General features: G+C 28.8%; 1 protein-coding gene across 12 annotated transcripts in view; it reads left to right on the top strand.

Moving 5' to 3' along the window:
* Positions 1–3801: 3801 nt before the first annotated feature.
* LOC136084552 (uncharacterized) overlaps positions 3802–15195 on the top strand; it is a 38862-nt gene continuing 27468 nt past the window's right edge. For 2 of the 12 annotated variants that reach the window (XM_065804681.1, XM_065804682.1), the window contains exon 1: positions 4037–4188. The gene's annotated coding sequence lies outside the window, so the exon portion shown is untranslated. Of the gene's footprint in view, positions 3836–4036; positions 4189–11356; positions 11614–11661; positions 11745–15195 lie in introns of those variants that run through there. The other 10 variants (XM_065804683.1, XM_065804690.1, XM_065804692.1 and 7 more) reach the window with 10 other exon arrangements.

Genomic DNA, 15195 nt, shown 5'->3' with positions numbered 1-15195 from the left:
GAACATTACTTTAAAAATATTTTAGCATATTTAACAGAGAGCACTTATCCAGCTGGTTTTCGAAAAGATGAGAAACGAAGTTTGAGAAATGTGTCAAAAAGTTATTGTGTGCTAGGTACTGGTAATAAAAAACAAAACTCAAATTCAAATATTTCATTGAAATAAATGATATTGAAAGCATTCTTGTTCAATATTTACTACCCTTAGATAACAAGTTGAAGCGTAGAGTAAAAATATGTGGAAACTTATATTATGCGGATATTGGTGTAGATACGGAAGAGCAAAAAAATTTTTTTGCTGCGGAACATGATAGTCCTTTAGGGGGCCGTGGTGGCACAAACAAAACAATAATAAAAATAACGGAAAAACATTATTGGCCCAATATTACCGGAGATATTAAAAAATGGGTAAAGTATTTTGCTTTTAAATTTATTTAATTGCATTATTTTTATTTTATTATCATAGTAGAGTTGTAAAACCACTACCATCGGCCTTGGGAAAATAAGATAAAAGGTTAAAAAAGGAATAAAAAAATAACTCTTTTAATATATAAAACAATGCATTCGATGTCAAACATCTGGTCAACTGCTTTCCGCATCCGAACCTTTACATTCCATAAAGACAACTTAATAAAGTGTTTTTAAATATCTTTCTAGAATTTGGAATCTTTAATTTAGTATATTATACGAATGTATAATGTTTACTTTCTTATGTTGCTTATGTTGAAATATTGTGTTTAGATCACAAGAGTATGGGAAATTATTGGTTTAGACTTCGCCGGACCATTTACTAAAACATCAATGGGTAACAGATATTTCATGAGTTGCACCGACTTATTTTCCAAATGGCCTATTGCTTACGCATTATAAATTTAGTTACAACCTTTGGTTTTCCATCCGTCATACTTACTGACAATGGAACTGAGTTTTTCAATGAGGTATTTTTTAATTTTTTTATATAATGCAGACCCGTATGAACATTATTAGGTCGAATCCTTTAAGGATGAATTAGAATAAAACCTTTTGATTTTGTATAATACAGCATTTACAATAGCAAGTAATAAAAATAGTTCATTTTTTTCCGTTATTTAATTAGTTAAACGATGAGGTATATAAGATCTTGGGTATCGAACGACGAAGAACTGCTGTTTATCACCCTCAAACAAATGGACAAGATGAAAATACAAACTAAAATATAAAAAGGTGTGCATTATTTTGTTATTGTTTAAGTTCACAATAAAATAATGATAATAACATCATTATTTTGATATTACGTTAATTATAAAAATCAGAAAACTTGTCGACAAAAACCAGTCAAACTGGGATGAGTTTCTAGATATAGTTTTATATCCATTACGAATTGAAAGACAAACGTCTACAAAAGTGTCACCTTTTGAGTTGATGTTTGGTGGTCGTTCCCCGGTTTGCAGAAGTGAGTTCAAAGAAGTAAGTATATTTGGATATCATTTTAAGCAATTATATTTACTTTACACTCATATTTCAGTATACCAATAACAGTATGCTTTGTTATTTAGGAGGTCGGTATTTTCCCCGCAAATGAAGATTAAGTTAAAGCTAAAATCGAAAAAAATAAAATTCATATTGAAAACTTAACCAATTTAGTCACTTAACTTTAATTTAATATATATATATATATATATATATATATATATATATATATATATATATATATATATATATATATATATATATATATATATATATATATTTATATATATAATTTAATTAATACAAATTTATTTACAGAAAGAGCTCTTTAAATTAGAAATGTTAATATGCTGCATGGTGGCAAAATTCTATTGGACACTGGCTGTATGTAAAATAGTTCTTTGAAATAGTTAACTTCTTTGAGTTCAAGAAACCTAATTTTCAGTGAGCATTATTACAGGGAACCAAAGTTAAAACTTAACATTGAAACTTACTTCTGTTTTAGATAATTAAACCAGATGATAAAACCATTCATTATATAAACCCTATGGGAGAGCCGATTAATTTCATAAAAAAAAAAAATTATCCAAATCGAAGTATGATGACTTTTTAATCTAGTGATCGGTATCTCAAAATTTTGTTTTTACATCTTTTATAATTTTTCTACTATTATACTTCAGTCGTTACTTACAACAGAGATATGGTATTATTGTAAAGTTTAGAATATTAACATCGCCACATGCTAAACAAGCTGACAGTATATCATGTGGAGTATTCTGCCTTAAGGTAACATTATTTAACGACATGAAAAAATGATATATTTTATATAATATTGTTTTTATTCATATATTATTATTATCATTATGTGTACAAGTAATCTTGGCATTTACAACATCAACTGTTGAGTTTCAAAATGCGTGTGAATTTTCTCACTTGTGATATATATACATAAATGTAGAAGAATTGGTGACCACCTTTCCAATTGAAGTGAATGCATATAGGAAGAAAGTGGATGCAACGACTATTAAATGAAGGAGGTTAGTAAAGTTGTTTATAGTGTTAAAAATATTTATATTACTTTCATATAAAATTACATCTAAAAAGAAACAAAAAAAAATTGATAAAGCTAAATCAATAGGTCAAAAATGTTGGCAGGATAGTTTGTGTTGTATTTGCGGAAGTGAAACTGGTCCAAAAACTTATTTCATATGTAATTTTTAATTGGTTTGTAACAAGTTTATTTGTCCGTTAATTTTTTCTCTGTATTGTCTTCAGGTTTAAAATTATTTACCAGAGTTTTAATTGTAAATTAAATCTTTTGAAAATGTAGTATGACTACGAAACATGCCAAGAATAAAAAATATTGTGATTTTTATTAAAAATTATATTTACAATACTGCAAAGTATTAGTATTTGGTATCTAAAATATCACATCCCTCATGTATAATTTATATACATATCACAATAAGATGCTGAAATTCCTTCGTAAAGAATCACATGCCCCTTATTCAGGCTTCTAAAATGTTACATACCCCTATGTAACATTTAAAATACTGCAAAGTATTAGTATTTGGTTTCTAAAATATCACATCCCCCGTGTGTAATCTGTATATATATATATATATATATATATATATATATATATATATATATATATATATATATATATATATACATCACCATAAGAAGCTGAAATTCCTACGTAAAATATCACATCCCCCTTATCCAGGCTTCTAAAATATTACATCCCCCTATGTAACATTAAAATTACTGCAAAGTATTAGTATTTGGTATCTAAAATAACGCATCCCCCATGTGTAATCTGTATATATATATCACAATAAGAAGCTAAAATTCCTATGTAAAATATCACATCCACCTTATCCAGGCTTCTAGAATATTACATCCCCCCTGTGTAACATTTAAAATAATGAAAAGTATTAGTATTTGGTATCTAAAATATCACATCCCTCATGTGTAATCTATATAATCATTGTCACGCAATATATTAAGATCAAAATTTCATAAGTATGAATTTAAAATGAATTACCATTTAATGCTGACTTCATTTATAGTATATTATTTACAAACTGTTTTATGAATCTTGATCGTTGCGTTTTTAATTTTAGTGCTTTTGTACATAAATATTTCGGACTACGAGATACACTTCTAAATGCAATAACTTGAAAACGCATTCTCGATTTCGGTTTTTCTATGGGGGATGTGATATTTTAGGCGGATGTGATATTTTATTACATTTATCATTGCCTGATGTCATTACATCAAAACGTCATTGGAATGCGGGATACGCCTATTGGCGTATTTACCCTATGCGAAAATGTTAAAAAAAGTTAAAACACCGAATTAAATAAAAGCATAAACTATCTGTAAAAAGAATTTATTATTTTTCAAGATTTTCAATATTTATTTTATTGTATAATAATATAATTCTTTTTAATATATATATATTACAAAATATTGTATAATAATATTAATATTAAAAAATTTATATTATTATACAATAAAATATATATATATTGAAATAGAAAAATTAAAATCTTTAATTTTTAATTTTGTGTTTACTTTAGACTATGTTCTTCAAACAATAAAATACTAATCGTATTTGCTTGCGATTAAGTTGTGTTTTAAGGAAATCCAAACGCTGCGTTGTAACCATTTTTTATTTTGAAGTACTACAAACAATATTATTAATTACAAATAGTATCATATCAACTTGTTGGTTTGTATTGATGATTTATTAGAATAAGATCAGTTATTATATGTATATATATATATATATATATATATATATATATATATATATATATATATATATATATATATATATACATATATATATATATATATATATATATATACATATATATTCATATATATTTATATATATATATATATATATATATATATATATATATATTTAAATATATATATATATATATATATTTAAATATATATATATATATGTTTAAATATATATGTATATGTTTAAATATATATGTATATATTTAAATATATATATATATATATATTTATATATACATATATATAAATAAATAAATATATATATATATATATATATATATATGCACACACACATATATATATTATATATATATATATATATATTATATATATATATATATTATATATATATATATATATATTATAAATATATATACATATATATATATATATTATATATATATATATATATATATATATATATATATATATATATATATATATATATATATATATATATATATATATATATATATATAATTAGTAAAAAACACTTATCTAACTTTTATCTTCGACTTGATGTTTCACCATTGCTAGATTATCATGAAGCTTCCTGATGATCTAGCAATGGTGAAACATCAAGTCGAAGATAAAAGTTAGATAAGTGTTTTTTACTAATTAATTATTGCTCTGTTCTTTAAGAACATTGAGCACTCTATTTGTAAAATACACTAACATAATTTACATATATATATATATATATATATATATATATATATATATATATATATATATATATATATATATATATATATATATATATATATATATATATATATATATATATATATATATATATATATATATATATATTTATATATATATATACATTGTAATATATATATTTACATGTGTAAGTATATATATTTACATACTTACATACATATACATTTTTTTTTTCGTATGGGCCTTTTCATCAAGCATATATGGTAAAATCCCGCATATATAACCTTTTAATAAAAATCCTGCATGGGCTTTTTAGAACCACCACACCCCTGGACGTGATTGGTATATTATTATCACTATTTTTTATAACACGAATTACAGCATTTTGAGTTAAATTGTAAGCATTGGATATATCCTTGATTGAATACTTTTCACAATTTCTCATTAAAATTATCGTATTTTTAGTTTCTTCTGTGAATTGTTTTCCGTACTTTTCTTTCCATTGATATTTATTATATGAGTAAAAATTAATTTTATAAATGCACTTATAACTTTGCAAACGTGCACTTAAACTTTGCAAAACCCTGTATTATCTAATTGTAGATGGAACCCAGATTTAAGCCAGAAAACCTTTATTTTTTAAAATATACATTTACAATGTTGTTCAACACACCTTTTTTATTTTCTTTTTATTTTATTTTATTGAGCAAGCAAGTGATATGACTTTTTGACGTTTTAGAATCATAGAATGATTAAAAATACATGTTGCAAAATATCCAATCAAGTTGTGAGTTGATCAACTAAAACTAAGAACATAAAAATTCAGGTACAATCGAGAATGAGATTTGGAACAAGAGATAATACAGGGGCAAATGAAAGATTTAAAAAGGTAGAGAATGGAATCAGTAGTAAAAAAATAGCAAGCAGGATAAAGAGAAGCAACCTTATGAGATGCTTATCTGTTAAGGTTGAAATAAGATGAAACAAAACATGACCAAAGGTAGAACCTTAAAAAAGAATGATCTCCATAGTTTTTAAAAATTGGAACCACAGTTATTTTCCAGTAGGTAGAAAAGATTAAGTCAAGCACTTATTAAATAGTTAAGAGAAAATTTAAGAAAGTTCTAGAGAACAATTTTTTTAATGACAGAAATGTTGTCTGGACCACAACTCATAGAAGAGTTTAATTGAGATATGACTTTAGTAATGGGAGCTGGAGCGATTTGAATGTTTAACAATGGGTTAACCTGTTTAATTGGAATGGAAAGAAGAGTATGGCTGAAAGATTCATGTGTCAAATTAGAACAAAAATTCTTTGCAAATAGTTCTGCCTTATCCTTGGGAGAGGTGATAAGATTAGTTCTGTGAATGAGAGATGGAATGTCAGACCTACTTTTGTTAATGATGCTGTTGAAGATTTTCTAAAAGTATCTAGAGCCTAACTTCTGAGATTAGATGCAAGATTTAGTGAATTAAGAATAATGGAGCTTGCATCAGACACTTTCTTTTTATATCAATTTAAATAATTAATAGGCGTTTGTTCTCAAGAGAGTTGTTCTTTTTAAAAAGATAACGATTAGATATAGCAGCTGCATAAGGAGGTGAAAACCATGGAGTAGAATGGAGGCTTGACTTGACCAATGAGAAGAAATAAAAGCTTTCATTCCTGCCTCCATTCCAGGAGATTATATAGGAAGTCCATTTTTCAGTGAAGAGAGAAAAGATATTAGCCCAAGGACCATCACAAAGACAATTACGAAACGAATCCCAGTCAGTTTAAAGGTAATAGGAAGTAGTACAATGATGGGGTAAAACTGAACACAAGCTTGGGTAAGAGACAATACAAAAAAATTAAGGGGTGACGTTAAGGGATTAGGGTTGTCGAGGAAACAAGTTACAACATTACTTATCTGAATAAGAGATAAGAAATGCAGAAATTATAGGCTTAGTGCCAGCTGAGTCAGTGGATTTAGAGCCTAGCCATTCAGTGTGATGAGCAGCAGCAAATAAATAACAATTTGGTATTCCTGGTTCTCAATAATAACTCTATGTTTTCATTTTTCTGTTTCGCTTTTTTTCAATATCTTTTTATTAATTTCTCACTATTATTTGCATTTGCAACTATTAATTTTTGTGACTCTTCTTTACCTTCTACTAAAGATTCAATTTTAATATTTTAATAACTATTTTGAAAGATTTCAAAATTGAGTTTTCAAAAATGAAATTCATTTCTTAACAAATGTGGAATAAAATTAAAATGTTTACTGTAGAATTTTGCAATCATTAGTTTTTTCTTCTAGAGACAGTAAACAATTATATATATATATATATATATATATATATATATATATATATATATATATATATATATATATATATATATATATATATATATATATATATATATATATATATATATATATATATATATATATATATATATATATATATATATATATATATATATATATATATATATATATATATATATATATATATATATATAGGGGAAAATGGGGCAAGATGGCGAGCGTTTTGAAAAGCCTGAGTTATAAAGCCTTCAGTCATGAACAGTAATACTTTGTCAGTGTTTTATACCATAATAATTCATTGCCTGCATTGATTTTTAATTAGCAAATTGAAAAATTTGAAATAAAATTTAAAATAATAAGTTTATAAATTTGTTATCTGGTCATGTGACTGGGGCAAGATGACTTATTTTGCAAATTGTGCCTCTAATTTTATACAAATTTGAAATATACTTACTACTCTAACTAAAGTAACACAAAATAAACACGCTCCACAAAAAAATATTTCTAAAAAAGTTTCACCTGAAGGACACCATTTATTTTGAATAACCGTGAAATTAGTGTAAATAACTGTATTATATATAAACTATTGTTATATTGCGACAGAAGGAACGTTGTGGGTGTGTCATTTATTATATTGTATATAACGTTTATAATGTTTATTATACCCTCGGGGTATTTGCAAATGTATATATATTGAGTAAAGATATTTACAAAGTGTGTGAGAAAAACAAATATAGAATTAATATTACAAGCTATTTCGGCAATGAGTATAGTGATAAAGTTTGCAGATTTGGTGTCGCAATACGATGGTTCGGGTGAGTTTTCAGAATGGATACAGAAATCGGAACTGGTTGCAAAACTTCAAAAAGTTGACGAGTTGCATGTGGTGCTCCCCTTATTTCTCTCTGGCGTAGCGTTTATCAAGGTCTTAGTGATGAAATAAAAGAAGACTACAAAGAAGTGAAAAATGCACTGACTACTGCCTTCTCTGCTTCTCCGCTAACAGCATACCTGATGAAGCAAGAAAACAGCTGCAAACCGCATGCTCAATATCAACAATGTCGCTGTACCAGATCGCTGAAAAATCAAGAAGTTTGGTAATTTTACGTCGTAAAGAATCATGTTTTGTTAGTTGCGTGAATCCTGTTGCCATCAGTCCAAGGCAGGTTCCTCAAGGACGCGGAAGAAAGACCGTAACTTGCTACCGTTGCGGCGAGGATGGACATATCAGTCGAAATTGTATCGAAGAAATTGACAAGAAGAGGTGCTTTGTGTGTGGAATGGACAATCACCTGGCCCTGCACTGCTATAAAAAGTGTACGAACTCAAAAAACGTGGAAGGGAAGCCACCCGTTTTTGTGCGAGCGGTTTCCCACAAAATTTAAAACCGCCAACTCTCTGCGTATATGTTAATGGAAGAAAAATAAAAGCATTGTTGGATACTGGATGCTCCAAATCCATTTTAAGTCGGGAAATTGTAAACGCAAAAAATGTCAAACTCGCAAGAGAAAAGGTTGTTATAATGAATGGAAACTCAATTGAAATAAAACACCAGATTGTTGTTAATCTTTCTATAAATGATACCACCATCGATTTGAAATGCCTGGTGGCAGACAATGTTCCCGAATATCAAATGCTACTTGGTATGGACGCAATACGACTGCTTGGAGGTGTCCAAGTCGGGAGAGACGGCGAATCCATAAACTTCAATGTGGAACAACTAACTATCGGTGCTACTGCTGTTTCTCAAGAAAAAACGAGTGAAGTATCCTCTTCTACTATTCTAAAGCTGATTGATAAAGACTTCGTAGCAGAATTCAAAAATGGCAGTTGGAGCGTGTCTTGGAAATGGCTAATGGAACCACCAACTTTAACTAACAAAATTCCAAACTATCATATCTTTGAGGACGTTAAAAGTGAGTACGCAATGGAAATAAGTGAATGGATAGCACAGGGATGGCTGAAACCATTTGAAGGGAGATGTAATAGCATCGTTCCATTGATAGCAGTAACTCAACGAAATAAGTTAAAAATACGTCCGGTGATGGACTACCGGGAGTTGAATCAATTTGTATCCAGTCATACTGCAGATGGCGATGTTTGCAGTACCAAACTTCGCAACTGGAGAAAGTTGGGAGAAAATCTTGAGATAATCGACTTAAAGAAAGCGTACCTGCAAATTCGTGTCGACGAAGCATTATGGAAATATCAAGTTGTGGAATATGAAGGGCAGCGTTACTGTCTAACAAGATTGGGTTTTGGTTTAAATGTGGTGCCCAGAATAATGACTAAAATCTTAAAAAAGGTATTATCCTTAGATAAATTTGTCAAGTCTGGGACGGATTCATTTATTGATGATATCATTGTCAACAATAACATAGTGTCAAGTTGCAGAGTTCAAGAACTCTTGAAAAAATATGGCTTGGATTCTAAGTTGCCAGAAAAACTTGTCGGTGGTCGTGTGCTTGGATTGCGAGTGTACAAACAATGCAACCAAATCCGTTGGAAACGTGACAACATACCCAAAGTTCCAAAAGGAATAATGACACGTCGGCAAATCTTTTCTTGGTACGGACAGCTGACCGGACATTTTTCAATAGCAAATTGGCTGCGCCCTTCGTGCAGCTATCTAAAAAGAGTTTCGAGTAGTTGTGGATGGGACTCTTTAGTGAACGAACGAGTTGTTAAATTAGTAAGCAGTTTGAATGAAAGACTTACAAAGGAAGATCCCGTTCATGGGTCATGGAACGTCAAAAGCAACAGTGTGGTGCGATGCAAGCAGTTTAGCTGTTGGCATAGTTTTGGAAGTGGCTGGGGAAATAGTAGAAGACTGTTCGTGGCTGAGGAAACAAGATGATACGGCTCATATTATTCTTGCAGAGTTAGAAGTCGTGATAAAAGCAATTAATCTAGCAACAAAATGGGGATTCGAATGTATTAACATAAAGTGTGATTCGGCTACTGTTGTCGGTTGGTTGAGATCCTTAATTATCGGTGACAAACCCGTTCAAGTACACGGTCTTGGAGAACCACTTGTCCATTGCCGGTTGTCGTTAATTGAAGACCTTGTGAAGGAGTGCAATATAAAATTAAAACTTTTCCTGGTAAAGTCAGCAGAAAACAAAGCCGATGCTCTTACGAGGGTACCACAGAACTGGCTGCATGCAAACCATTCTGCAATGACAGCAAACATAGTACCGCCTGATGTGAAGTCGTTTCATAATCTTCATCACTTTGGAGTCAATCGAACACTTTATTTGATGAAACAAACATATCCGAAGGAGAAAGTTTGCAAAAGACGTTAAATCAGTCGTAAAAAATTGCGAAAGATGTTTATCGGTGGATCCTGCGCCGATTAGATGGGAAGAAGGAAATCTTGAAGTTGGAAAGAGCTGGCATCGTTTGGCTATTGACATAACCCACTACAAATCAGAGATTTATTTGTCTATTATTGACTGTGGAAAAAGGAGCAAGTTTGCAATTTGGAAAAGGCTACAGAACGAGAAAAAAACAACAGTGTGCTTCCATTTAGAAGAAATATTCCGAGAAAGAGGACCTCCGTGGCAAGTTCTACTTGACAACAGCAAGACTTTTCGCTCAAAACTCGTTGGTGAATTATGCGCAGATTGGGGAGTGTCCATCTTGTTTCGTTGCGCTTACAGGCCATCTGGAAATGGAATTGTTGAACGTCATCATCGCACAATCAAGCGCATGGCAGCTAGAAGTGGCAAAGACCCGTTAAAATTGGTATAACATAGCTCCCAGAAAAAATGGCGAGGAAACATCGCTCCCCTACAAAGCTATATTTTCCTACGAGTGGAAACCACACACAATTTCTGCCAAAACTAACGCGGAAGTTCTCCACAACTATACACAAGGACAATAAGTATTTGTAAAACCACCTGACTCAAAATGCACGAGCGAATGGAACAGAGGAAGAGTCTCAGATGAAGGACGAGGAGTTTCGGTAGAAATCAATGGATTGCCGAGACACATGTCGGACGTCCGTCCTGCTCCCATTGTAGCTGACTTGTCTATCAGAGAATCGGAATAACCCATCGCGGATAACCTAAATCTCCGAAGATTGACGCGAGTGCGGAGGTTTCCGAATAAGTATGCGGACTTTGTGATCTAGAGATCAAGGGGTGTTGTAATTAGTGTAAATAACTGTATTATATATAAACTATTGTTGTATTGCGACAGAAGGAACGTTGTGGGTGTGTCATTTATTACATTGTATATAACGTTTATAATGTTTATTATACCCTCGGGGGTATTTGCAAATGTATATATATTGAGTAAATATATTTACAAAGTGTGTGAGAAAAACAAATATAGAATTAATATTACAAACCGGAAGCTAGGTATTTTTTTTAGCGCAAAAAATAATATTATGCGCATAAAATTCCCTTAATAGTATTTTAAAAAACCAATTCGTGTTTTAAAATACAAGATGGAAATATAGTTTCGTTTTCACCCATTTTTAAGTTTTTTTGTTGAGTTGTTTTATGTTTTTTTTGTCAAGTTGTTTTATAAAAGTCATCTTGCCCCATTCGCCATCTTAACCCGTGTTCCCATATATATATATATATATATATATATATATATATATATATATATATATATATATATATATATATATATATATATATATATATATATATATATATATATATATATATATATATATATATATATATATATATATATATATATATATATATATATATATATATATATATATATATATATATATATATATATATATATATATATATATATATATATATATATATATATATATATATATATATATATATATATATATATATATATATATATATATATATATATATATATATATATATATATATATATATATATATATATATATATATATATATATATATATATATATATATATATATATATATATATATATATATATATATATATATATACACACCCACACTATATATATGAGTAAATGTTCCAGGTAACAAAAGAAAAACTATTCAAACTAAGATAAGTAAAATATCTTTATTAGTTAAATTTTGACAATTATTTTAAATTTTTTTCTTTAACGCAGAAGGCCTTTCATATTAAGTCTTCAGCTGTGTATGAGATTTACAAAACTATAAAAAACTCTTTATATTGAAAAAGTTTAAAAAGGAAGTAATTAAGGTTTATATAAAAAACTATAATTAAAAAAAATATAGCATAACTTGATACTTGTTGGTAAGGAAAATTTTATAAGTATTGTGAAAATAATTACTTCCTGTTTATATGTTCATTATATGTTCATTATATCATGTCCCTGTTTATGTAGGTGAGCTTCATTAACAAAAAGTAAATTCTTATTTGAGAGTTTTTCATTGGAAATAATTTAAAAAAAGGTTCATTTTTATGGCAATTGAAAACATGCTGATCAAATTTATCTGAACCAATACCTATTCTGCATGTGTAGATGTGTAGATTAGTTCTTAACCTTAGGTTATTAGTTTTACCAATGTATGTTGTTTTTCTATCACATCCATTACATGATAGGAAATAAATAATATTTTTTGAATTACATGATATTGAAGTTTTAATCTACCATACTTTACCAGATGATGTGGTAAAATAGTTAACAAGCTGAAGATACATTGTACATAACTTACAACGTTTTGATACGCATTTTAAAACCTTACATTCATCGTTAATAAAAACTGGTTTCTTATTAAAACTTGATATACCAATGTGTCTTAAAATATTTTTTGGTTGGCGTTGTGATAGTACAATAAGGGCTGTAAATCCTAGCTCGTGTTTGTGAACCGCTCGGTGATCGGCTCGACAAGAGCTCGTTCATGTTTGGCTCGAATGGTAAATGAGCCAGGCTTGAACAAAGAATTAGGCTCGTTTATTAAACGAGCCGAGCTTGAACATCATAGGCTCATTCATATAGGCTCGATTAACGTTCGAATATATATATATATTTATATTTATTTATCCAATGCAATGAGAGCAAGACTTATATTTGTGAAAATGTAATTTGAACTATTAGAGTGCAGTGTTTAATAGGAATTATTATGTTTGTGAGAGTTTACATTATGTTTGAACTTTGAACATTTAGTTTGAACATTGAACTATTAGTTTTAACTTTTATTTTGAACTATTAGATTTGTGGGATCTTATTTTATTATGTTGTTTATTTGCATGTTTAATAGACTGTATGATTGTTTATGTTGTTTGTTGATTTGGACTTGCATTATTTACAGACGAGCCTTTAACGAACAATTTTTTTTTACTAAACGAGCTTTAAACTACCAGGTTACAATAATTATTTTGAATTTTAAACCAGTCGAGCTCGAGCAACATGAAAAACAAGCCGAACCCAAACAATACTAATCCTTAACAAGCCGAGCTCGAACAAAGAATGTTATGTTCGAGCTTGGCTTGTTAAGGATTAGTATTATATCACAAAACAAATGATCCGTTTAGCTAATGTAAAAGGTATATTTTCTTTTGTGTGTTTAGGGTGATGGCTTTTGTAATTTAGATATCTAATAATTTAGATATAAAAAATAAAAGCTTTCTAAAATAAAAGCTTTCTAAAATAAAAGCTTCCGAAAATCTGATAGGCATATCATCAAGTAATTTACTTATCCAAAATTTAATTGCTTCTAAACTTTGTTCATGAGAAATACTAGCATAAAGATTAGAAATTACAACACTGTATAAAGTAGTATTTTGGTACTCCATATTATTAGGTAGTACTCTAATGAAATGCCAATTATCTTCGATATATGTTGTTAATTTCGGTACAACAGGTGATAAGATTTTTTCAACGAGTTCACTAAGGCGCTGGGTAGGCGAAAAAGAACCTCCAGCTATTGGTCTTCCGTTTTGATCATTGGAGCAAAAACATTCAATATATTCTTTATTAGATTCTTTTATAAAATTTTCTATCGCGTTAGATTTGTGAATTTTCGGTAACACATAAAAATTGCTAGTTTTCCATTCATAGTTTTTGAGATAAGAAATTTTTTCTTTGTTAAACATTCTTTAAATTTATCCACGTGATTTTTAAGTTTCTTAAAGCATATTTCATCTGTGTTACTATCAACTTTTTAATATGTTTCAGTTAATAAATGGTCATGGTACACAAGTTTATCTCTATAGTAATCTGCATCCATCAGAACTAAACAGCCTCCTTTATCAGCAGATTTAATGATTATTTTGTTGTTACTCTTTAGTTCCTTTAAGGCATCACGCCCCTATTTTGTAATGTTATATTTTACTTTCATTTCACCAGGAACTAAGTTATTTATTTATTGTACAATGCTTGATAAAAGAGGATAAAAGAGGATGTGAACATTTCCCGATTAGATTTATCTTTTACTAAGGATTCATCGCTGTATTCTTTATCATAAAACTGTTCATGGATGATCAATTTCCTAATAAATTCTTTCAAATCGGATTTCACTGAAAATAATTTACCTTTGGTTGTGGGAGTAAACTTAGGACCTCTGATTAATAGAGATATTTGTAACATTGATAATTTTATTTTGGATAAATTTATAATTTTAGGAGTTATTTTTTTATTTTTATTGCTCATTGGGGTCGTTAGTGGTTTTTTGATGGTAAATCATTATCAGATAGAGATGAATCAATAATTAGAGAAGTGCTTGTTTGTTGTATTAGTTGCACAGTTTCAAAATCTTGACTGTTTGTTGCATGTTGAATACTATCTGTTTTTTTATTGTTTCATTCAGTTAATGATTTTATTTATAGTTTGTCTCTTTCGTATAAAAGTATAGTGTAAATCTTCTAGTATTAGGTTTTCTGTGGTATAATTGTATATTGTTTCTTTTATTTCATTGTCAATAATTTGAAGTTCAGATCCAAGTTTGTCAAGCGAATTCGAAGAACTTCACATTCAGACTGAAAATATTGAAGATCTAGTT

This window comes from Hydra vulgaris, chromosome 09 (assembly GCF_038396675.1).
Source record: "Hydra vulgaris chromosome 09, alternate assembly HydraT2T_AEP".
Lineage (NCBI taxonomy): Eukaryota > Metazoa > Cnidaria > Hydrozoa > Anthoathecata > Hydridae > Hydra > Hydra vulgaris.
This window is presented reverse-complemented; position numbering and strand designations above follow the sequence as displayed.